Here is a 26,460-nt window from a genome sequence, read left to right as displayed (position 1 = left end):
GAAAGTTTGGTGTGCGGCGATTCTTCTGAATAAGAAGTGTATTCTGGTATTTTTCTGGGTGCTCCATCCCCGCATCGCCGAGGCCGCCCTGCTAGGGTCAGAGACTCCTTTTTGGAGACAATGTGGCTAGGGTCAGAGGCTCCTTTTTGGAGACAATGTGGCTAGGGTCAGAGGCTCCTTTTTGGAGACCGTGTGCTTGTGTGTACATATATATATATATATATACATATATATATATATATATACACAACACACAATGAAGATCTAAAACAATTCTATACTTATTAAAAACTGCAGGTATAACCTTGCGATTTACAAATAAGGAGTAATACCCACGCACAGATTTGCAGAGACTATTACGAGAACAACATGAGCACATTTATACAATTAGTTAATTTACATAAGTAACCCTCATATTTCGCAGGTTTTTTTTAGCATGCAACCAAATCTTCAAGTATGTCCTTCCCGATTCTTATTTTCTCTAATTTTGTTACCTGTAAATGAATCGCCATGTTTCCAATTATTATCCATGTTGTTACCTATGGAAGAATCACTCGGTTTCCCATTATTATCTATGCAGCTTCTCTCATTAACACCACTCATATTAAGAACCACTTTCTCATCATGTTCAATTAACCATTCCTGATTCGACCATGGAACAGGAATCCCATTGCCACCCCTGCAAATTGAAATCTGAATCATGTGGCAAATCATCCCATCAATAAGGAGTGCTTGTTTACAAAACATTTTCCTTACTCACAAGGGCTTCGAGTACCTGTTGTCAACCTTCCTCGAGAATATGGGAAGCTTGACCTTGACTACATCACCCCCAGCCAGTTGAATATTCCTACAACCATGCATCTTATCTAATATGCTTTGCATGTATACTGAGCATCCATTAAACGTTCTTCGATTGCAGTTGGTGGCCAATCTCCCTTCCTAGATTCAGACATCCTGCCCAAATTATCCTTTGAAAAAGGTGTTCCTTCGTTCATTAGTTCAACATTACTATGCCCTATGGAGGCACAAAGGGGGATCCTATATGCCCACACTGTACATAGTAACTCCATTCTCCAGGTCCTACTTGTATTACTGGCTAATTGGATCATACTCTTCATCACTCTATTAAAGTGCCCTACTGCGCCATTACCCATAGGATGAAATACTAAAGAAGTCCTTTGTTTAATTCCATTACTCTTTATAAAGTCTTTCAAAACATCTGCAGTAAATTGTTCACAATCGTCACTCACTATAATTGTAATTATACCTTCCCTTACAAATATTGTATCCAAAGATTGGAACGCACTCTTAAAATCTGCCCTTACTACTACTTCAATTTAAGGCCATTTTGAAAAATAGGACTGTCTGTGGGACATAAAGGAGGATTGCAAACAATTGTAGATCTGTCAGACCCGTTGCAAAGTACACATTCCCTGACTTTCCTTTCAAACACTACATCTATCCCTGTAATGCAAATGTTTTCTAATGTCTCTGAAGGAACCTCTTCGGTTAGCTATAAGTAATCCACTTAGGAAATCCGCAATTCTGATTCTCACTCCTGGCATGTATCGTACTTCGTAGTTGTAATCAATCAATTTGCCAGATTGGCGTGCAGGCCGTGGAAATGTGTTACATAACCCTTTAGTAGCAAGAACCTTAGTTAGAGGTTTATGATTGGATCGTAACACTACATGGGAACTCCATATGAATCATCTGAAATGATCCAAACCCCACACACATGTAGGTGCTTCATGCTCTATCACAGAATATTTATCTTCAGTAGGTGGGAGAGAACTTGAAGCAAATACTATGATACATTCTTCACCACTTGAGTTAATCTGAGTGAACATAGCACCCAAATCTTTCCACGGGCATCTGTTGTCACAATAGTTTTCAGATTTGAAGTAAAACCTTATAAAGGTGGTGCCTTGCATATGTCATTTTTGATATTCAGAAATGCACTTTAACATTCTTCTGTCCATTAAAATTATTTTTTTGTCTTAAGTACTGCCTGATGGGATAGATTTTACTTGAAAATTCATTGACCAACTTTGAATAAAATTCTGTCAATCCTAAAATTGCCCTTATCTCATCTTTACTTTTTTGATAAGGTGAATTGTTCATGCTTCCACTAGATCTGCCTTGGGTTTAATAACAACACTTATTTCATGACCCAAGTATGTTACTCTCTCCTGGGCAAATTTATACTTTGAATACTCAGCAGTGAGACCCATAGATTGCAAAGTTTCTAACACTTCTGAAAGTCTGGCATCATGTTCCTCCGTAGCTTTTCACATGATCAAAATGTCAACCTGGAAAAATATGACATGCTTAATTCCTTTAAAAAGTTACTGATGCCAATCCAAAAGGAATCCTCACGAATTGGAAGCACCCAAATTCAGTAATAAATGCAGTGAATCTCCAGCTATTGGGATGTAGAGGTAATTGATGATATGCTGAGGTTAAATCCACAGATGAAAACCATTTAGCACCCTTAGTTAAGGCTAGCATTTCATTAATTCGTGGTAGCAGAATTGATCAACTAAAATGTTTTCATTGAATACTCTTAGGGCCACACACAATCTAATCTTACCATTGGCCTCATGTGCAACTACTAAGGGAGAAACCCAATCTGAGGACTCAATGGGTTTAATAATCCTAGCTGATTTCAATTTATCTAGTTCTTTTAAAACATCTTCTTTAATCATATTTGGGGTAGCCGTAGCTTTGTGTACACAAGGTATGGAATTTTCCTTAAAAGTCTCATATTGGAACCCTTCTAATTTTCCTATTTTACCAGAAAAAGCCACAGGATACTACCTAGAAATTTCCATATCCCTATCTGGTTGTACCAACAGTAACATTTCTGGACTGTTGGAATCAAGCATTATTTTAAAATCTCCTTGTTTCTCCATCCCAAAACTGATGGACCTTTTTTTTTAACAAACAGGTTACACACAGCTGGCCTATTCTCAAATTTAAACAATAAACTTGTTAGACTTTTCATACTTGGCGTGGTCTCCCTTAACTTTTTGCCTCTTTTTCCCAGGTTGTTGATGTGTGCTGGACTCTGTTTTTTCTGTTTTTGTTACTCTGGGCACTTTACCACTGCTAACCAGTGCTAAAGTGCAAGTGCTCCTTCACAAAATGTGTATGTAATTGGCTTATCCATGATTGGCATATTTGATTTATTAGTAAGTCCCTAGTACAGTGCGCTAGAGGTGCCCAAGGCCAGTAAATCAAATGCTACAAGTGGGCCTGCAGCACTGGTTGTGCCGCCCACATAAGTAGCTCTGTAATCATGTCTCAGATCTGCCACTGCAGTGTCTGTGTGTTCAGTTTAAACTGTAAATTCGACTTGACAAGTATACCCAATTGCCAGGCCTAAACCTTCCCTTTTCTTAAATGTATGGCACCCCTAAGGCAGGCCGTAGGTAGCCCCAATGGCAGGGTGCAGTGCATGGTTAAGGTAGGACATATAGGGGGTCATTACAACATTGGCGGTAAAAGCCGCTTACCGCCGTGCAGAAGACCGCCAACACACCGCCGCGGAATTCCACCACAGCCATTATGACCCACATCTCGAAATCCGACAAAATTCAGACACCCACACAAGTCCGCCACACCAAAGGTCAGTGATAAACTGGCGAAAACAAAACCTCCACCGTCACGCACACAGAAATACGCCCATGCTATCACGACCCACTAATACATGCGACGGTCTTTCAACCGCGGTATTCCATTGGCGGTACACACCGCCGCGCTCAAAATACACACACTTCTACAAAACACCGCCACATTGGACAATTCGAAATACACACACCTGATACACATACACACACCACTCCCACACACCCATTGTAATATAAAACACACACCCACATCACCCACAAACCCCTACTACCAAATATTTCCGAAAGAAAGTCAGAGAGAGACACCACCATCCACAAACTAGCAGCCACAGGCACTCAACACCATCATCACACATCACACAACTTCCACGCACAAAACACCACACACCACTACATATCACCACACTTATCACCACACACACCACCCCACACATCACCCACACCACCCCATGGCACGGCAAAGACACCCCAGGTTCTCAGAGGAGGAGCTCAGGGTCATGGTGGAGGAAATCGTCCGGGTAGAGCCACAGCTATTTGGAGCACAGGTGCAGCACACCTCCATAGCTAGGAAGATGGAGCTATGGCAAAGAATAGTCTACAGGGTCAAAGCAGTGGGACAGCACCCAAGAAATAGGGACGACATCAGGAAGAGGTGGAACGACCTATGGGGGAAGGTGCGTTCCGTGGTCTCAAGACACCACCTGGCGGTACAGCGGACTGGAGGCAGACCCCCACCTCCTCCCCCACAACTAACATCATGGGAGGAGCAGATCTTGGCGATTCTGCATCCTGAGGGCTTCGCAGGAGTCGGTGGAGGAATGGACTCTGGTAAGTCAAACCTTTAACTATCATATCCCCCACCCTGCCTGCATGCTATCACAGACCCCCACCCTCGCCCCCTCCCCTATCACTTCAACTCCTCACAAATGTACTAATAACACAAACCACACATCCCAACACCAAGCCCTGCATGACACAACAAAGCATGGACACCCATCACTAAAGCATGCCCACTGCACATACCCATAACACCCCCCTCAACCATCATCACACAAGCCGCCACACAGGAATGCTAGCACTGGGGTACACGGTCACCCACCCATTGCACACCATGACACACACAAATGCAATAATCATGCTTTTACACCCCTGCAGGACCACTACCCAACGTCACCAGACAGGAGGGTCCAGACATCTCCACCCCACCCACAGAAGAGGCCCACAGTGATGACAGCAGCTCTGTCCAACTGGATCCAGATGACCAGCCCGGACCATCGTGGGCCATGGGACAGTCGGTTACCTCACACAGGCACAGCCCACCACAGACCTTCCACCCTCTGGTAACATCAGCACAGCACCCACCCAGAGGACCCATACCTCCGTCCCCAGGACACGCCAATCAGCTGTGTGTCCACCACTACAGGGAACCCAGGATAACCCACCACCCCAACAACAACAGGGACCTGGGGGCAGTGGCAGTGGGCACAGGAACACAGGGGAACTGGGAAGGGTGCCGTGCAACAGGGGGCGGACAGGCCAAGGGAACCCACTCTCTACGTGGCCCTCTCCTCCATCATGGGAGCATACCACCAATCCCAGGAGACGATGGCAACAGTCCTGGCCAAGTTTCAGGAGACCCAGCGCATGCAGGAGAAACAGTATTTGGGGTTCAGGGAGGAACTCAGAACCATCATCTCCGCCCTCGGCACCATCGTAGGGGTGCTGAAGGAAATACTTAACACCAGGAGGGACACTGTGGCACAACAAGGGGCCCCTGACACTAGCATGGATGATGAACTGTCCACCACCTCCGCCGGCGCTAGTGGACAGGAGGCACCGCCACAGGACCACCACACCAGCACCCCCCCCAACCTGCAGACGTAAAACCACCCCGCAAGCGGTCCCTGAAATCCAGGAACAAGACAGAGCACGATGCCAAGACCCCCGCCAAGAAATGAGACCACCCTGATTGTCAAACCACTGTCCCACTTTGTAACACTGTCCATATTGGAACTGCCCCAGCTCCACTTCCTATGCCCAGATGCGCAATGCACCTGTGAGACTAATAGACTGGACTCTGCCATGGACATTCCTCCACCATCACCCCTCACCATTTTACAACCCCCTCCAATATTGAGCACTTCAATAAACACCATTGAAGCACAAAACAATCTGGAGTCAGTCTGTGATTTCGAAATTGTGTATTAGCAATGACAGTGACAAAATGCTTTTTCAAATTTAATGTCAACATACCTATGTCACACATCTCAAGTCCATGAGGAATCTAAGCAGATGACACACGTTGGAAACCACACCTGTGAAACCGTAAGGGAAATGTACAACTCAATGACCGTATACTGGTTGAAATCGAGAGACAGGATAGAGAGTGTTAAAGTACTTGTAGTAGGCAGGAATGTATTCTCATCTGTGTGTCACTGGAAATATTGCTGGATGACTGAGTCCCTGTTGTCAATGTCTTTTTCTTCTGCTTCCTCCTCATCACTGTCCACAGGCTCCACAGCTGCCACAACACCGCCTTCTGGACCATCCTCCTGCAGAAAAGGCACCAGTCGTCGCAAAGCCAAGTTGTGAAGCATACAGCAGGCCACGATGATCTGTCACACCTTCTTTGGTGAGTAGAATAGGGAACCACCTGTCATATGGAGGCACCTGAACCTGGCCTTCAGGAGGCCGAAGGTGCGTTTGATCACCCTCCTAGTCCGCCCATGGGCCTCATTGTAGCGTTCCTCTGCTCTGGTCCTGGGATTCCTCACTGGGGTCAGTAGCCATGACAGGTTGGGGTAACCAGAGTCCCCTAATAGCCACACCTGGTGCCTCTGGGATGCTGCTATTCCGCAGGATGTAGGCGTCATGCACAGAGCCAGGGAACATAGCATCTACCTGGGAGATGTACTGGTCTGCCAAACATACCATCTGTACATTCATGGAATGATAACTCTTCCGGTTCCTGTACACCTGTTCACTCCTGTGGGGGGGGACCAGAGCTACATGGGTCCCATATATGGCACCTATGATGTTGGTGATATGTCCAAGGGCATAGAAGTCACCTTTCACTGTAGGCAAGTCCTCCACCTGAGGAAAAATGATATAGCTCTGCATGTGTTTCAGAAGGGCAGACAACACTCTGGACAACACGTTGGAAAACATACGCTGGGACATCCCTGATGCCATGGCCACTGTTGTTTGAAATGACCCACTTGCATGGAAATGGAGCACTGATAGCACCTGCACTTGAGGGGTGATTCCTGTGGGATTGTGGATTGCTGACATCAGGTCAGGCTCCAACTGGGTGCACAGTTCCTGGATTGTGGCACGGTCAAACCTGTAAGTGATGATAAAACTTCTTTCCTCCATTGTCGACAGGTCCACCAGCGGTCGGTACACCAGAGGATTCCGCCATCTCCTCACATGTCCCAGCGGACGGTGCCTATGAAGGACAACAGCGACCACAGAGTCAAACAACTCAGAGGTATGTACCCACAGTCTACACAGAACACCATTCATACACAAAATGTGGCCTGTATTTGTGTTGTGAGACAAGGCCTAGGTATGTGTGATGCAGTTGGTAATTAGGCCATGTGGGCCCTGAAATGGCGGTTGCCTGACCTCTAAACTGAGACAATGGGATGTGAGGTAACTGCGCTGGCGTTGTACACCGTCGCGGTAGGCGGTCGAAGACCGCAGCGCAATGCTGCATTGGTTAACATTGGACCCTATGGGTCCCAGGAGCCAATGACGATGTACGCCGGCGGTGATGGTACGCACCGCCGCGGACGTCACTGCAGCGGACGTGACTGCCATTTTCTATCTGTTCAATCACTCGATACCTGATCTTCGACAGGAGAGGACCTACACTGCAAGTGCTGCTGTGACCTCGGTCTGGAAGAGACAATGGCTTGTGCGTCTGGGGAAAGGGCCCCTGCCTTCACTGCAGAGGAGTTGGAGAAGCTCGTCGACGGGGTCCTCCCCCAGTACACGCTACCCTACGGTCCTCCAGACCAACAGGTAAGTACACAGGGAGCATGTTGTATGGGCTATGCCGGTGTGGAGAGGGCTGGTTGTAAGAAGGAAGGGGGCAGAGTTCTGCGTGCATGAAGAACTGTGAATGCATGTGCCACATGGCAAGGGTAGGGATGTGGCCCACTCACTTTGACGGTGCAGTTGGTAATGACTTCTCTTCTTCCCCTGTACATGTCATGTAGGTCAGCGCCCACCAGAAGAAGGATATTTGGCGTGCCATCGCCAAGGACGTCTGGACCCTGGGGGTCCACCACAGACGGAGCACCCACTGCCGGAAAAGATGGGAGGACATTCGCCGCTGGAGCAAGAAGACGGCGGAGGCTCAGCTGGGGATGGCCTCCCAACGTGGGAGGGGTGCCCGTCGAACCATGAAATGATGTTCCGGATCCTGGCGGTGGCCTACCCTGAGTTGGATGGGCGCTTGAGGGCATCACAGCAGACACAAGGGTGTGAGTACACTATCATTCAGCGGACTTTGCGCACAGTGAAGGTGTCTGGGTGGGGGAGGGGGGCTCTGGGTTTCCCTAGGCCAGGGCGAGTTCCGTAGGCTAGGCCCCTCCGTAATGCAGGCCATGTGGCACCCCGCCCCACCTCTGTAGAGTGCCAAGTACAGGTATTCATGCCCCTGTGTCATCTATGTGTGCAGATGTCGTCCATAGCCATGTCGGCCATTTCCCAGGAATTGCATTTGTAGAGCCCTACAGTGCGACGTAGTGCAGGGGGCTGCTGTGTCTGTATTGTCCGCCAACGGTAGCGGTAAGCCATGCACTCAACCTGTCTTTCTTCTGTCGTCCCCCCCTTTTTTGTGGTCTCCCTGTTCTTGTGTGCATTAGCATCATCAGGCGGAGGTACAGTGACACCGGAGCACGAGGGAGCTGCATCCCACATGGCCAGAGGGCCACACCACGGACTCAGAATACACCAGTGGGACAGAGGGCGAGGGGAGCACCACGGCGGTCACAGGATCTGCAACCAGCGACACCTATTCGTCCTCCGATGGGAGCTCCCTTGTGGTGGCAGCAACATCTGTGCCCCCCACTTCTACAGGTACAGCCGCCACCCCCCTACCAGCACCGCCCTCCCAGTAGCCCCTCAGCCTTCGCCCCGTGCCTGCTCACCCAGGAGGGTAGGCATCACCTTCGCCCCAGGCACCTCAGCCCCTGCCCCTGTCACCTCTGCTGCCCTCAGTGAGGAGGCCATTGACCTCCTCACGTCCCTCACTGTTGGGCAGTCTAACATTTTGAATGCCATCCAGGGTGTAGAAAGGGAGTTGCAACACACAAATGCATTCCTGGAGGGCATTCATTCTGGTCAGGCTGCCCTTCATCGAACCCTGCAAACTCTGGCCTCAGCACTGATGGCAGCCATTGTCCCTGTGTCTAGCCTCCCCCCTCCAACTTCCTCCACCCAGACCCAATCCCCTGTACCCCAGCCTATCCCAAGCACACCATCAGACCAGCCTCCACACAAAGGAAGCTCAGACAAACATAAACACCACACATCCCACAGGCACTCACACAAGCATCACACACATACAGACACACCAACATCCATTGCCTCCACTGTGTCCCCCTCCTCCTCGTCTCCCTTCTCCCTCCCAGTCTCGTCTACACTCACACCTGCATGCACTACCACTACAGCCACTACGTCCCGCACCAGCACACCCACCACCACACCACGCTCACGTGCAGTCAACACCCCCACTACCATTTCCATGTCCCCTGTGTCCTCTCCCAGTGTGTCTGTGACGCCCCCTCCGAAGATACACAAACGCAGGCTCACACCCACCCAACAGCCATCCACCTCTCGACAGCCTCCAGCCCATGCACCTGCACCCAAATCCACAAAAGTTACACCTCCTACAACCACCACCTCTTCCTCCACTCCCAAACCCCCTCCAGCTACCCGTCCCAGTGTCTCCAAAAAACGTTTCCTGTCCACCCTTAACCTATTTCCCCCCACACCCCCGTCCAACTCATAGGTCCCGTACTAGCACCTCAGCCAAAAAATCTCCGGTACCAGTGGTGCCAGTTGTTACAGGTATGTGGAGTGCATCGGCCACCAGGCCAGCCAGTGTGGCACCGAGCCACAGCACAGCCAGTCCCCCCCCCTGTGAAGCACCAAAAGTTGGACAGTGCCCGGCCGGAGAGGGGGAAGACTCCAGCCAGCAAAGCCGCTCACAGGGGTCCAGGGGGGAGTGTCGACTCAGCTGTGACTCCTCCCAAGGTGGGGAAGGGGCAGAAGAAATCTCCAAAGTCTGGGAGGAGCAGCACGACGGAGAAGACCGCCATCATCCCCGCTGCCCAGGAGGCCACCGCCAGCCCCATCGTCACTGGCCAGGAGGCCACCGCCAGCCCCATCGTTACTGGCCAGGAGGCCACCGCCAGCCCCATTGTCACTGGCCAGGAGGCCACCGCCAGCCCCATCATCACTGCCCAGGAGGCCACCGCCAGCCCCATCGTCACTGCCCAGGAGGCCAGCACCAGCCCCATCATCACTGGACAGGAGGCCACCGCCAGCCCCATCGTCACTGCCCAGGAGGCCACCGCCAGCCCCAGAGTCACTGGCCAGGAGGCCACCGCCAGCCCCAGAGTCACTGGCCAGGAGGCCACCGCCAGAGTCACTGCCCAGGAGGCCACCGCCAGCCCCATCGTCACTGCCCAGGAGGCCACCGCCAGCCACAGCCCAGCTGGCCAGGAGGGCCCCGCAAGCCACAGCCCAGCTTACCCATAAGGGACCGCCAGCCACAGCCCTGCTGGGCAATGAAGGACCACCTTGGCAAGGACCGCTGAACAGGGCAAAGACCGCCATGGAAAGCACCGCTGAACAGGTCTGACACTGGCAACTCAAGCACCGCTGAACAGGCCAAGGACCGCTGAACAGGGCAAAGACCGCCATGGAAAGCACCGCTGAACAGGTCTGACATTGGCAACTCAAGCACCGCTAAACAGGCCAAGGACCGCTGAACAGGGCAAAGACCGCAATGGAAAGCACCGCTAGCCCATTTGCGGCAGGGGCAGTGACGCAACTGGGACCGTCACGGGGTGTGTGCTGCACTCTGGGCACCAGTCCCCCTCCAGAACCAGTGGAGAACAGCATCCACTCCGTCTGTCCTTGGCAGGATGAAGCACTCTGGGCACCAGTCCCCCTCCTGAACCAGTGCAGAACAGCATCCACTTGAGAGACTGTGGCTTTGCACTCCCCAGGATTGAACAGTGGGCAACCCACCCACTGTAGAGACTTGATAGACTGTGGCTTTGCACTCCCCAGGATTGAACAGTGGGAAACCCACCCACTATAGAGACTTGAGAGACCGTGACTTTGCACTCCCCAGGATTGAACAGTGGGCAACCCATCCACTTGTGAGACTTGAGAGACTGTGGCTTTGCACTCCCCAGGATTGAACAGTGGACAACCCACCCACTGTAGAGACTTGAGAGACTGTGGCTTTGCACTCCCCAGGATTGAACAGTGGGCAACCCACCCACCTGTGAGACTTGAGAGACTGTGGCTTTGCAATCCCCAGGATTGAACAGTGGGCAACCCACCCACTTGGGAGACTTAAGAGACTGTGGCTTTGCACTCCCCAGGATTGAACAGTGGGCAACCCACCCACTGTAGAGAGACTGTGGCTTTGCACTCCCCAGGATTGAACAGTGGGCAACCCACCCACTGTAGAGACTTGAGAGACTGTGATTTTGCACTCCCCAGGATTGAACAGTGGGCAACCCACCCACTGTAGAGACTTGAGAGACTGTGGCTTTGCACTCCCCAGGATTGAACAGTGGGCAACCCACCCACTGTAGAGACTTGAGAGACCGTGGCTTTGCTCTCCCCAGGATTGAACAGTGGGCAACCCACCCACTGTAGAGACTTGAGAGACTGTGGCTTTGCACTCCCCAGGATTGAACAGTGGGCAACCCACCCACTTGTGAGACTTGAGAGACTGAGGCTTTGCACTCCCCAGGATTGAAGAGTGGGCAACCCACCCACTGTAGAGACTTGAGAGACTGTGGCTTTGCTTTCCCCAGGATACATCAATGGGCATGGAGCCCCCTCGTGGATCTGGCGTGGTGCACTCATGCGGCTGAGGTGCCCCCCCTTCCCTTCCCCCTGAGGTGCCTGTTGTATTTCTATCTGATGCCCCTGCAGTGTTCTCTCCGTTTGGATCGGGTATCTTGTGTGGGCCTCGCCCATGCATTTTGGGCCCAGTGGTCCACGGACTATGAATGGTGCAATACCTGCACTACTAATCGTAGTGTATATTTTGTTTATTGTGTATATATATATATGTATATATATTTGCTTACTGTATTTTGATATATTACAATGGTTCAACTCATTTCCTTTTGTCTTTGCATTCTTCCGGGGGGGTTGGGGGTGTTACTGTGATGTATACATATGCATTGGTGTGTGTGTTGTAGTGGGTGAGGGTCGGGGTGGGTGTTGGGATGTTGGTTGTGTGTGTCCCTGTGCAGTACTCACCGTAGTCTTCGCCGCCGGCGTTGATGATCCTCGTAGAGGAGCAGGAAGACTACCGCTGGCAGAATATGGAGTTCCGGCTCCATGGTGCCCTCCCTCCTCGTGGAGTTTGTAGAAGTGAGCGTTTTCCCTTTGAAATGGCTGTTTCCGCCGTGTTTTTGTCCGCGGTGAATCCGCCCCGGAAAAGGTGGCGGATTGGTAGGTTGTGATACTGTGGGCGGTACATTGTCTTCCGCCTGTCTGTTGGCGGTGACCGCCGCGCTGTTTGTTTATACCGCTGTGGCGGTCGGAGTGTTAAAGTGGCTGTCTTTGTTGGCGGTTTCCGCCACGGTCATAATTCCAATTTTTTTACCGCCCGCCTGTTGGCGGTCTTACCGCTGCTTTAACACCGTCCGCCAGGGTTGTAATGACCACCATAGTAATATGGTTTATATGTCCTAACAGTGAAATATTGCTAAATTCGTTTTTCACTGTTGCAAGGCCTGTCCCTCTCATAGGATAACATGGGTGCTACCTTTAACTCCGATTAAAGTGTAGATTCCCTTTGGGAGCCGATGTACATGTGGAGTTTGGGGTCTCTGAGCTCACAATTTAAAAATACATCTTTTAGTAAAGTTGATTTTAAGATTGTGTGCTTTGAAAATGCCATTTTCTTGCTTATACCATTTCTGTGACTCTACCTGTTTGTGGATTGCCTGTCCAGGTCAGTTTGACAGTTGGGCTTGTTCCACCTCTCACTAGACAGTGACACAAAGGGAGATGGGGTGTAGTCTGCATTTCGTGATGAGCCATCTGTGCTAGGAGGGAGGGGAGGAGTGGTCACTCACACCTGAAAGGGCTGTGCCTGCCATCTCACAATGCAGTCTCCAACCCCCTAGTGTGTGTCTGGGGCCTGTCCTGGGCAAGGCAGGATTTCACAATCAAGAGAGACTTTGCTTTGAAGTAGGCCTACTTCAAAGGAAAAAATGGGTATAAGAAGGGCACCCAAAACCACAGACTTTAGAACACTTCTGAGAAGAGCTGAAGAGCTGAGGAAAAAGAGCTGCCATGCCTGTGACTGTGCTTTGTGGAGCTATCCTGCAGTTGCTCCTTCTGCCAGAGTAAGAGGGCAAAGACTTGACTTTGTGTGCCTTCCATCTTGTGAAGCTCTCCAAGGGCTTGATTTAGAGCTTGCCTCCTGTTGTTTGAAGTCTCAGGGATAGCAAAGACTTCTCTCTGCCAGCACCTGGAGTCTCTGGAGAGACTCCTACTCTGCCCTGTGGTGCCCATCCAGTTTCTGGCACCCTAAAAGGAGAAGCTGGCAGCCTAAGAGGAAGAAATCCACGCACAGAACGCCGTGCGGGGAAAAGATTGACGCAACTCCAATCTGCAGCTGAAAAATTGACGCACCGCCGACTTCGTGGCAGAAAATTGACGCTCGCCTGCAACGCGACCGAAGAAGCAATGCGCGGAGCTGGAGAAATGACACGCAGCATCGCTGACGAAGGCTGGGAGATCGCAACCCGCGCTGCGTGGTTTTTGGATCATCGTGCGGCTGGATTTCTGACGCAAGTACTGCTGGACGTGTAAAAACAACGCAAGGCCTGACGGATCGATGCATCACTCTCCTGCAGAGAGAAGAAACAACACGCCTGACCCGATGAAAGGAGAAACAATGCAAGGTCTCGCTTGTGAGTGAAATCAACACATCGCAACCCCTTTTTGACACACACTCACCCGTGCTGGGTTATTTTTGACACACCCAAGGTACATTTCATGCTTACACTGTTAGTGTGTGTTTAAAACTACATGAAGACTCTTTTTGCATTATAATTGATAACTTGACTTGTGTATTGTGGATTTTAGTCGTTTTGGTCTTGTTTTGTTTAGATAAATATTTTCTATGTTTCTAAACTGGTGTTGTGTCATTTTGTAGTGCTTTCATTAAATTACTGTGTGTGTTGGTACAAATACTTTACACCTAGCACTCTGAAGTTAAGCCTACTGCTCGTGCCAAGCTACCAAGGGGGTGAGCAGGGGTTAGCTGAGGGTGTCTCTCTTTTACTCTGACTAGAGTGAGCGTCCTTGCTTGGACAGGGGGTAACCTGACTGCCAACCAAATACCCCATTTCTAAAACAAAACTCCTTTAGCCAAAGATGTTAATACTTTTTCCAGTAAAAGCCTTACTTGAAATATCTGGATCTTCCAAATGTTCACCCAATGTACCTTTGAATTTTTTAGACCATACATCTTCATTAATGATAGTATATTGTGAAATTGAATCCACAACAACTGACATAGTAATCCCTCAAAATGACAAGACACAAACAGGTTTCTTTTTCCTGCAGTTTTGTATATCACACATTGTTGTTTCCATCTCATTCTCAATACTCAGAACACACATATTAGTGTCGCTATCGATAGGACTATCTGATTCTTGATTGGAATCATCCAAAAGTGCTATATGAGCTGTTTTCTGACAAACATTGTAAAAACGCCCTTTAATTCCACAACCAGACCACTTTGGGTTACATACAGGACACTCTGTATCATTGGTGTAATGTCCTGAGTGACCACCCCTGAAAAAAAATTCCTTTACCCTCCAAATTAGTAGATTTTTTTTCTTCTTCTGAATTTTAATAAGTTTGGTCTTATAAAACTTTTTCTTAAATGTAATCTTTGTGATGGGTTCTTTGTTTTCCTCTATTTTATCATCAGATAGGACTGACCTTCACACATTTACCTGTTAATTCAGCTCTTTTAACAATGTCAATCACTTCTTGAAGTGGTGATTCTCCTTTAGCCTAGAGGGGTTTCTTGAATTCTGGAAGAGAAAGGGTGCATAAAAATCTGGTCACAAATAAGTTTATTATGTAAAATTCCAAATGTACACGTCAAAGCAAGATTTTTCAAAGCTGTCACAAAATCCTCAATGGTCTCATCCTTGTGCTGCTAATTTATATCTGTAAATAGCCGCACATACTGTAGGCACAAAGTAAACATCAAGATCTTTTAAGGCATTAATAAATACATTACTTTGACCAGCATGCCTCGGTTTGTTTTCTATTCTATTTAATACTTCTAGAACTCCTGGACCTCAACAACGTCACAAAATGTTATTTTTCTTATCTGGAGTCATGTCATCATCCTTATTAATAGTGGAAATTTAATTTACAAAAAATATTCTTACCACTCCTCCTTTTTCATAGATGGTACTCCAGAGGCTGGCACAAAGCTCTGCGGTGCACCATGTGCTCATATAAGCCATCCAAATAACCGTTTAACGCTGATAGATATCACTGGATAAGCAGTCTTTAATAGTGCAAATAGTTACTGCCTGCCACCAGATCCACAGACTCTTATGAATACTCAGCAACGTGAAACGCTATAAACTAGATGGTGATTCTCCCAACCACCTAAAATGGCCAGAGTTGTGTACAAAAACATCGTACTCTATAAGTGAAAAACCTTGTTTAGAGACCAAGGGACAGATGTAGGAATGTCCGATTTTGCAAATCGAAAATTGCGAGTCGGTGCGATTCGCAATTTCCGATTGGCAAAATCGGATGCAGAACGGTGTCTCAGACACCGTCTGCAATTCGTTATGGGGTTGCAAAGACCCACCTCATTAATATTAATGAGGTGGGTCGCATTTTGCGACCCCATAGCGAGTCCCTGCACTCACAGGGATGGCGGCCTGCTGAAGACAGCAGACCTCCATGTCTGTGACTGCTTTTTAAATAAAGCAGTTTTTTTAACTTTGCAGTCTGTTTTCCTTAAAGGCTTAATGGTTTCGTTTTTTCAGAGTAGGCAGTGGTCCATTGGCCCACTGCCTGCTCTGAAAAAACATTTTGGGCAACATTCACAAAGGGGAAGGGGTCCCATGGGGACCCCTTCCCTTTTGTGAATGGGTCACCACCGGTGTGACACTGGTGGTAACTGCGAATTGCTTTGCGACCGCATTCGCGGTCGCAAAGCAATTTAGCATTGCAATGCGAGTCGCAAACAGGAAGGGGACACCCCTTCCTATTTGCGAGTCGCATTCACAATTTGCAAGTCGGTACTGACTCGCAAATTGTGAATGTGCATCGCGATGAGCATTTTGCTTGGAGCAAACTGCAATTTTCGCAGTTTGCACCATGCAAAATGCTTCCTACATCTGGCCCCAAGAGCCAATTTCCAACGGCTGGTGGGTTTGTATATTTAACTATGGGAAATGCTATAAACTTAATGGTGGTTCTTCCAGCTACCTAAAATGGCCACCACTGCTTCCAAAATGTTGGTTGCTACAGGCGATAGGGCTGAATTTGAAATCAACATCCAATTTTCTCTAGTTGGTGGGCTTGTTGTGTACCACCACGGTTAGCTGCTCACTGCCATTGTCCAGAAAGTGTAGGAATGTCATAGACAAGTGTGCTTGTCAATACAAGCAGTAAAGGTAGTTCCAGTAAGTCCATTATAAGTATTGGAATGTTTACTCTCAGTTTCATATTAGAGTCCAGGACAGGAATTATCAGGGTGTTCCTCCACCTCTTTTGATACAATGATGCATTCAGGTGCCAAGAAAACTCCCCAATTTGTAATGATGCTTCCATATGCAGGTTGATAGTTCAATGTTTTATTCTTCAATAAATCCTAGCACCTCCCAGGTGAGACAGCTTTCTCCTCCAGGCTCTACCTTCAAGCTCCCTATCCATTATGACATTCCATAACAACATAGTATGCACATTCCACTCACTGCCATCATAATATGGAATCTCACATTGACCAAAACTATAATAATCACAACAGTGAACCACAAAAGTCACTAAATAAGCTAGTGCTTAACCCTTTGGTAGGTTGTCGGGTTTAGCTTAAAGGCTATATGTAAACTAATTATGCAACACTTAATCAGTAGTAAAGTGAAGCCACAACACAAGAAACGTCTCAGAGCAATTTAGAACAATAGAGTAGACTGCAAGAAACAGAATGACTCAAAAATTATTGAACTGGAGCTATGTACAAATAGTGCTAAAAGGCATGAAGTGTCAATTGTAGGTATCTGGTCATGCCAGACAGGGGCCCGGTCACATTCATGGCAACTGCAATAGAGCGGGTGCCAGATACAGGACCAGGTTCATCCCACTGAAAGTTTTCCCTTCTGACTCCAATGTGAGGATGGTGCAGTGCGGCTCTGCAGTTCGCTACATTGCTCTGCACCAGTAACGTGTTTGGTGAGGAGCTGTGTAGGGCCGTTCTGCGGGGCTGTGCATCACACTGCACTGAACCCTTCAGTTAGGGAGGGAGAAGTCCAGGACCTTGAGGACAGCACTTGGGGTTGAGACTCATGCCCAAAGAGGCCAGCAGAGGGGACCAGGTAAGGTCCAATTGGGTCTTTCCAGCTGAAAAGCAGGAAAATCCTCTGGAGCTTTTTTTTATTTTTCAAAGTGCAGCACTATAAAACATAGAACACCTACAACAAATATATCATCATATGTCGAAGTAAGCTGATATCGTCATTGTTAGGTATCTCTGTTTTAATGTTTGGAATGAACAAGTTAATAAAAAGACTTTCTTTAACTCACCGCAGTGTACAGTGGAATATAAGGGATGTGTAATACGTTGGTGAGGACAGTTTAAATGGTTTGTCGCAGTTCTGTGCAGTCTTTCAAGAGGATAGGGGTGGTGGTGTAATAGAGACCATTAGGTTGTTTGTGGAATGGCTCCAGAGTAATCCAAGGTCTGTATTGCTTACTCTGGCATGCTGGTTGGGTGAAAGGAGGTCAGCTCTGTGTCTGCATCATCTTCAGCAGCACTTGATATAAAGGTATGTAATGGGCCTTAAATATCCCTTAGCCTGGAAGACAAAGGTTGTAAGTCCACATTTGTTTCACATTTGGCAATGCAGAGAGCAAGACCACTTAGCCAGTTTTTTTTGTAAGGTGGGAGTGTGCTTTCCTAGTAGATAGCAATTCTTCTTTTCGCTATGAAAATAGCAATCGCTGTCAATCTGCACACCCACAGCAGAATGAATTTAACATAACCTAGTAAAACTGTTAGCTGTCACAGTTCAAGGCGGCAGTCTATTATGCCTGACATAATATTACCATGTTGTCCCAAAATACTTGTGTGGTCTGAAATTAAAGAAGCTGCCCATGGGCACATTTGGGGCAACAGTGTGATCTGGAGTTGTCTATCTTAGTAGATTTAGCGGGTGTGAAATAGAGTGGAGAAATTTAAAATGGAGTAGCTTGTGTCACTGATTCATGAAGACTAATTTGGGTTGTGCGCAACAATACTTCCACAGACCCCCTGAGATCATTATACCTATATCCCTTTCCAACATAACTCTAACACAGTCATTATTTTGGGTCCTGAGTGCAGCTCAAGTCGTGTATAGCCAAGAAACTCCGCAAGTAGCATCAATGGCTCGTCTGAGGGCAGTCAATGGTATAAAACCTGCAGGTTCCTCTGGGATTCTGAGAAGATGCTCTCGAGCCTTGCATCTCACTCTAGTGTACAAAAATAGGCCAAGTTGGGGTGTTCTTGGAGACAACTATCTCCTAATCATAAAGATCACCAAGTTCCTGTAACCCTCATGTGTTGTGCACTCATTTTTCTTTGGTCAGAGGCAGCAGTGTGTTCTGTGGTTTTGGAAGTGCTGGCGAGTAGAGGGATGAAAAGCCCAGCTGCTAGGCCAATCTTTTCCATACCCAGCATGTTGTGGCGACAGCTTTTCTCTATGTGGGGTCTCTGGGTATACCCATCAGCCATAAAGCCTTAAGTGGTATATAATTTGTTTGACAACGCTTAGGTTTAATTCTGGGTTGGTTACCCACCCTTACTAATTTAAATAGTGAGCTCCTGAGTGTGTCACAAAAGTGTTGTGCAAGTGGAATAGGCATGTTCAGAATAAGATATAAAATCGGGGGAGCACCACCATTTTTAAAATGGGCACTCTGCCAGCAGCAAACACAGGAATTTTGATCCAACATTCTATTTTGGTCTGTAACCGGCCCATAGCCCGGCCATAAATGAGACAGAGGACCAACTCGCTACGCCTATGGAGTATGATGCCTAGATAGTCCACCGAAACAGTCATCCAGCAATTAGGAAATAAGCTCAGCTTGGAACGTGGACTCTGTGAGAGGAAATAGCTCAGACTTACATCAATTAATAGTCAAACCAGAGGAATCACCCAATCTAATGAATACACAGAGTGCGGAAATAATGTTCACCACTGGGACTTTCACAAACAACAGTATGTCGACAGCATATGTGGTCAGCAAGATATGGCCAGTATGAAAAGTAAGACCCCTGTGTGGGTGTTTGTCTAATAGAATCCTGGCCAATAGATCCATGCCAAGGACAAAAAGCAGGGGTGATAAGGAACACCTTTGTCTAGTGCCCGTATAGATGGGAAAGGCTCAGACATCAAACCATTCACCTGTACCATAGCCGCAGTTGGTTCGTATAGTAGCTGAACTAATTTGGAGAATACTTGGTGCATTCCTATTTTGGGTAATATTTCTAGGTGAAATGACCATTTGAGGGAATCAAAAACCTTTTTGGCATCAGAAAGCATGACCACTGCTTCTACAGCAGGGTTTATTTGATTAAATCTGGCAAAGATAGTACAGAGATTTGGGGATTACAGATTGTGGGTGTTGACTGTAATAGTCAATAATGCTGCCATGGAATTGTGAGTGTCAGATAGAGGATGAGATCTAGTCTTTTGGCACAATTCTATTTCACTTGAGTTCCTTGATGATTTAATTGCTGATGTTTCCATTGGTATTTCAATAGAGCTATCTAGAATGAATAACTAGGGTGATCCATTAATAGCTTCGATCTCCACTATTTATAATGATTCTATGTTATCACTCAGGGTGAGATACACTGCAGAAATGATTGCAAGAAAGAAAAACACAATGGCTCATATTTATACTTTTTGACGCACAACTGCGCCAACGCAGTTGTGCGTCAAAAATTTTAACGCCGGCTAACGCCATTCCAAAGCGCCATGCGGGTGCCTTATTTATTGAATGACGTTAGCCGGCGCAGCTGACTGGTGTGCGTAAAAAAAAATGACTCACACCAGGCTGCGCCAGCGTAGGGGAAAATGGAGCTTGGGCGTCAAAAAATGGGGCAAGTCAGGTCTGAGGCAAAATTTTGGCCTCAACCCGATTTGCGCCATTTTTTTTTACGCCCAACCCCCATTGAAATGACTCCTGTCTTAGCAAAGACAGGAGTCATGCCCCCTTGCCCAATGGCCATGCCCAGGGGACTTATATCCCCTAGGCATGGTCATCGGGCATAGTGGCATGTAGGGGGGCACAAATCAGGCCCCCCTATGCCACAAAAAAAATACGAAACAAATACTTACCTGAACTTACCTTAACTTCCCTGGGATGGGTCCCTCCATCCTTGGGTGTCCTCCTGGGGTGGGCAAGGGTGGCAGGGGGTGTCCCTGGGGGCATGGTAGGGCACCTCTGGGCTCCTTCCGAGCCCACAGGTCCCATAACGCCTGCCCTGACCCAGGCGTTAAAAAACGGCGCCCATCAGGCTGGGCGCCGTTTTTTAATGCCTGCCCCCTCCTGTGCGTCAAAATGACGTCACAGTATAAATAAGGCGCACAGGCCTTAAAGTCATTTTTTAGAAGAGAACGCCTACCTTGCATATAATTAACGCAAGGCTGGTTCCCCCTTCTAAAAAATGACGCACATGGTGGAACTTTGACGCCCGCGGGGTCGGACGTCAAAGCATAAATATGGGGCAGTGTTTGCGCCGATTGTGCGTCAAAAATTTTGACGCACACTCGGCGCAAAGAGAGTATAAATATGCCCCAATGTTTTTGGGAATTCACATGAAAGAAAGGCATATGAATGAAATATATCAACACTTTAATAGTCATCTATAGGATGGACACATTGGAAACAAAAGACAATTTCAGTATAGTCATGTACGTTATAAGACAGAAAGCAACATTAATATTTATAAGAACAGCAGTTCACTGTACTGCATAGTTAACCTGCTGTCATACTACCATGCAAATTTACGGTACTGACCGTCTGTAATACTCCTATGGTATTAAGTCCTATCTCACTCAGAGGCTTAAATAATTTCATTAATATCAGGTCTTGTATAGAGTAAACCACATTAGTCTCCAGTAGTGTTATTCCACTCTTCCATGGTATTGAGTCCAGTTTCAGTTGCATTTTAGTGGAAGACCTATTTACATTCCATCCTCTGTAAGATCTAGTGTGGTTCTCCTTCTCTGTCTGGTTTTATCTCCAGTTCAATCACTTGCCACTATAGCTTCTTTTCTGTATAGTTCTTTACTAGTATGCTACCAGTGGTCCGGAGGTAACTTTGCAGCATAGCCTACTTCTATGCTGGCCTATTCTCGCTTGCAAAGTTTGTGTGGTCTGTTCCATGTAAATCAGTCCCTAGGGGCACTATTTACTATAGACCACATTGGTTGAATTGCATTTTGAGAGAGTCTTGTTTTATGTTATTATGGAAAAGGGTTTATGTAATGAACATGTAGCAGCATCCTACACAATTATCACATTTGTAGTGTCCACTTATTCATGGTAATCCTAACACCACAATTATGGTGCTCATTTCTGTGACTTTTCTCTCTCCAGGGTGCTCAAATTGGTTTTGACATTTTGACCACATTTATTGGCAAACATAGGAAAGTCCAAAGCTAAGTTAACTGTTTGCTAAGTACTCCATTGCTTATTTAATGGTTTTTACAACGTTGTTTGCAGTGTTTAATTTGTAAATGAAAATGCAATGGTGTTCAAAGCCCTCCTGTTAAATATGTGGCTGCTGCAATTAAATGTGCGAACGAGGAATACTGAGCAGTGGCAGCCCGTCCTTTAGGGAGGAGGGGCTACGCCCCCCACCTTTTGCCCCTCATGAAGAGTGTCTGTCAGGCAGCCAGGAGCAGACATGCGCGATTTTCGCACACTCCTGGCTGCCTGAGCTGAACTTTGCTGGGCTGAGGAGGTGGCAGCTCCTATGGGCGTGACCTCCTCAGCTCAGCAAAGGTGTCTCGAGGCCCTCCCCTGGGTGACGTCACCAATTGACACTCTTCCTGGGCGCTTCAGGTTTAAGCCCTGAAGCGCCCAGGGCGAGTGTCAATCAGTGACACTTCGTCACAGAGTGGGGTGGGGTCAGCAGTCTCACTGACCCCATCCCACTCTGTGACGAGGCTGGGACTGCTGCCTTCCCTCATTGGCTGACCTAAGGTCAATCAATGAGGGAAGACAGCAGTCCCAACCCTCCTGGGACCTGGAGGCTGAAGGTAAGTGTGTGTGTGTGTGTGTGTGTGTTTGTGTGATGTTTTAAATTGAATGTTTGGTGCGGAAATGCATGTTTGAGTGTTATGAGTGTTGTTAATGGATGTGCGTGCGTGCCTTTGTGTGTGTGTGAAAGAATGAGTATGTGCAATCTTTTTAAATGAATGTTTGGTGCGTGCGTGCATGCATGTTTGAATGGTATGAGTGTTGTTAATGGATGTGCGTGCGTGTGTGTGTGTATCCCGCCCGCCCCCCTCCCTCCTAAAGCTGCCGGCCGCCACTGATACTGAGGCAGCATGATCCTGAAGCCATCTCGGGCCTCTTCGATCTATTTACAGCCACTCCCTGCCCCTTCATCTCACTCTTGTAGCTTTCTGCTTTCTCCCATTGTGATGCTTTTTCATTTTTCTCTTCCTCCGTCTATCCTATATGTGTCTTTTGCTCGCAGTAGAAGCTTGAGGCACAAAAATAAGTGCCGGCCCTCAAAAATAAGTGACGGTGACAGCTCCGGAAGCCACTAGCACAAATTAAGCACTGTTAGTGTGCTGTCTAAAGGGCACCACAAACACCAATTTATCAGATATCGTTTTCAGTTTGGGTGTAACAGTTTCTTCCTGGGTGGAAACCAGGCCCTTGCCAATCCTGCCTTAACAATGTTGCAAGGGTAACACCACTTACTTGGTGTTATTTAAAAATGTTCACTCCATTAAGTAGACCCACTGTTTAATAACTCAATGCAGTCACAGAAGGGCGTCTTCATTGCTTATTATATGAAGCGATTGCCACGCAACTTGAAGAGGTTTCCAAAAATATTGTCCTTTGTTCTACTGTCATAGTGGCTGTGCCGGAGCCATAGCTGCCTTTCTGCTCCCTACTAAACCTCAACACTTGTCAATGACCAGCTTATCATAATAACAGTTATCTGCCTCTCACATTACTGTCTTTCGGTGCCCTTTTTTAACTCTACAGCTTTCATGGCACAAGGTAGAATGTCTCTTGATTGTTAATGGTCATTGCCCACCTTATCAAGCCTCATATTTATCTCTTTGATGCACCAATAAGTAATTATTGTATTCTACATTGAAGGATCATGTCTCAGAATTGCAATATAGAGTGTCCTCCAAATCTGAGATTAAATTGTAGGTAGTCTGTCATGTTTTTGTCTCAACCAAGTTTTCATTTGTTTTAGGTCCTTTATTAACATCAATGTACATGCAAAGTATCACCATAAATATTTACTAATTTTTTCATAACTTCTTAATGAAGGAATCGAGACAAATAAGTAATCACACTTAGGGGAGGAATTCAGTGTTTGCAAAAGTGTAACAAAAATTGGAAAAAGTTTAAAGGAAGTTGAAAACTAGCACCATTAGACAGACCCTTGACAAAACCTGTTGTGTACAAAAAATGTGTTCCTCAATGGACGTGGCGTATACTGTGAATACGCAGTCTGTTTTTATATGGAACAGATATATGCGCTATTATTTTCACAAACACACGTCCATTTTGCAGTTACTCCCTTTTTGTACAAGCAAATATAGAACGAACCACCATTGAGTAAATCCATGTTGAAAAGTATGATTACTATTTGTGAAAATGGAGCGAATTACCCAACTGTGTATTTGTGGTTGTGTGTTTGTCTTTGGATATGCACACCCACAAAGGGACCTTCTTCAACACTACATTTAACCAGATTGTGTCAGTGAAAGTAAGACACGTTATCTTCCGCAAATTAGAAATGGTGCGTTTTACAGACCGGCCTTACTTTACCGGTAGCTTTTTTTTTTATTTAGTAATACAATAAGACTGAAGGAAATTAAATATTTGGATATTTATTTTTTCTGGGCATTCAGTTTTTATACTTCCCTGAACGAATTTCACGATTTCTCTGCAAGTACCACAGCTAAAATCGAATGCGTTCTCCTGTTTGTAGGTCAGCTTGTAGGCAATGGTTTATACATTTTTTTTCGCCTCTATTTGCGTCATTTTTTGAGGCAAAAGAGGCGCAAACTTACAAGATACCATTGTCTCAGTGTATATTAGTGTCGGAGAGCATCAGTCCAGTGTCTAAGGTCCCTTTATCCCAACGCCTCTCAAAATGAGGCGGCTTCCTCTTTGCACCTTCTACTTGGATCCATTTGACAAGCATTTCATACTGACTTAATATAGGCCCCTGCACCACTTTCGAGGTCCAGGGGAGGTGTGGGGGTGCTCAGCACAGTAGAACGGCCTGAGAGCTCCTGAGTCTGGAGGAAATTATATTAATTATTTAAATTATATTAAATTAATTATTATTCCATGCACTTTAAAGGGGAGGGTCAATTTTCGTTTCGCCACTGGCACGTCACCAAAACGTTTAAAAATGTTTCACATCACTATACTCTGAAAATGAGCTGCATCCTATCAAGTTTTCGGATCGTTTGGTTCTACGGAGACAGTGAGCTCTTGCACTTCAGCCGTTGGATGCGAGCCCTCCTTTACCCGGAGGCAGGCGCCTGTGGGGCTGACAAGGGCCGGGTTTGAATGAATATTAACGCGAAATGATTTGCCGTGACTGCGCTTTCGGGTTGATACATTCAAGGGCACGCTATTTTGGACACGTAATATGGTGTTCTGAGTTTGTCAACGCATGCTGATTTATCTGCCCTAAACTTGCCCGTTTACATTGCTTTTGTTTTGAGCGTTGTGCCCGAGGCGGCTGCAGCAGCTACAATGCCACCATTCACTGGATAAAGGCAGCTTCATTCTGCTGTGGGAAAACTGTTGTTGACCAAAACACGCAAATCTTGACGCATAAATAATACATCAAGGGCTGCTGATTTACGGACACGGGTCTTGATGTCAGATATTTCATAACGAACATTAATTGCCAGGGCTTTGAGTTGTCTGGAAGTTTACAACAATCTCAAGGGCTTATTACAAACATTATCAGCTCTGGATAAACATAATACAATTAACTCTTCTGGGAAAATCTACAGCAAGAAGTTAATTAAAGTCCTATTTTTTGGTTAGCTAAATGCTGCACAACGTGCACAAGCGCATGGTTTTGTGATGTTTTCCATCTGTTTATTCTCATGTTAAGCGGTTCAAAGGCACACAGAGCCAGAGCAGCGTGCGAATGATCGGATGTATGATTTTGTTTATTTAGAAACTTCCTTTTGGAGGGGGGAGGAGGCTCCATGCATTTATTTATGCAAATAAGCTGCTGGTGGGGATGAATCTATTAAACTCGCAGTTTTATTGAACGCGATCTTGGCCCAACAGCATTAGAGGGCTTTATATAAGCACTAGATTAAATAATAGGAATGTTGGATTTTTTTTTTCAGGCACAGGTTAAATGATTTACCCGAAATCACAGATTCTGAGCCAATGTTGGGACTCATACCTGCCTACCCAATACGAAAGTTGGCAGCCCTAGCCACTAGGCCTCAGCTCCGGTGGATTTGTTTGGTTTGTGCTGCGTTTTTAGGTGCAGCCTACTAGAGCACGCACAATGTATTGTTAGCTTATAGTGCGCTTAGAGCCTGTCCGTTGCTCACCATTGGTTGGCTTAATTGTCGCTTACATTTTATCAGCTTAGGTGGGCTTTTTCTGTTTGTCTCTGGAGCATGGACTCACAACTTGTGTCCTTCCACTGTCACCTTCAAAGTACTGCTTTTCTTTTTAAAGACTACATGAGAGTGCTTTCCAGCTGTCACCCTAGCGTGCTACTCTTCCCCCTCATCACTTCATGTTGTGCTCTCTTCATTGTTGTCTTTCCAATTTTCTTCTCCTCCCCTGCTCCACTTTGCTGTCTTTCCCCATTAGTTTTCTTCCCTCCTCTCCCCTTCCATGTTGCATCCCCATGCTGCTTTCACCCTGTCCTCTGTGCTTCTCCACATCCCGTCTTCTCTGACTCTGTGCCCTGTGCCCTCCGTTTTGCTTCTGCCGCCGCACTCACTACGCTAGAGTGTCACAGTGAAGGAGGTGAGGCCTTGGCTTTCTTTCAATGAAGTGCACAACTCCCCCTTCTAAAGCCTGACGCCACCTGTGCTTC

At 46.9% G+C, this 26,460-nt stretch overlaps 1 long non-coding RNA gene across 1 annotated transcript in view; it reads right to left on the bottom strand.

Moving 5' to 3' along the window:
* The window catches only part of LOC138274024 (uncharacterized), a 221,182-nt gene that overhangs the window by 23,693 nt on the left and 171,029 nt on the right, over positions 1–26,460 (bottom strand). Inside the window, exon 2 of the long non-coding RNA XR_011200363.1 lies at positions 14,879–14,959. This is a non-coding gene — a long non-coding RNA (uncharacterized lncRNA). The remainder of the gene's footprint in view (positions 1–14,878; positions 14,960–26,460) is intronic.

Source organism: Pleurodeles waltl, chromosome 2_2, assembly GCF_031143425.1.
Source record: "Pleurodeles waltl isolate 20211129_DDA chromosome 2_2, aPleWal1.hap1.20221129, whole genome shotgun sequence".
NCBI lineage: Eukaryota > Metazoa > Chordata > Amphibia > Caudata > Salamandridae > Pleurodeles > Pleurodeles waltl.
Note: the sequence above shows the minus strand (reverse complement) of the source record. Positions and strands in the feature narration are given on the sequence as shown.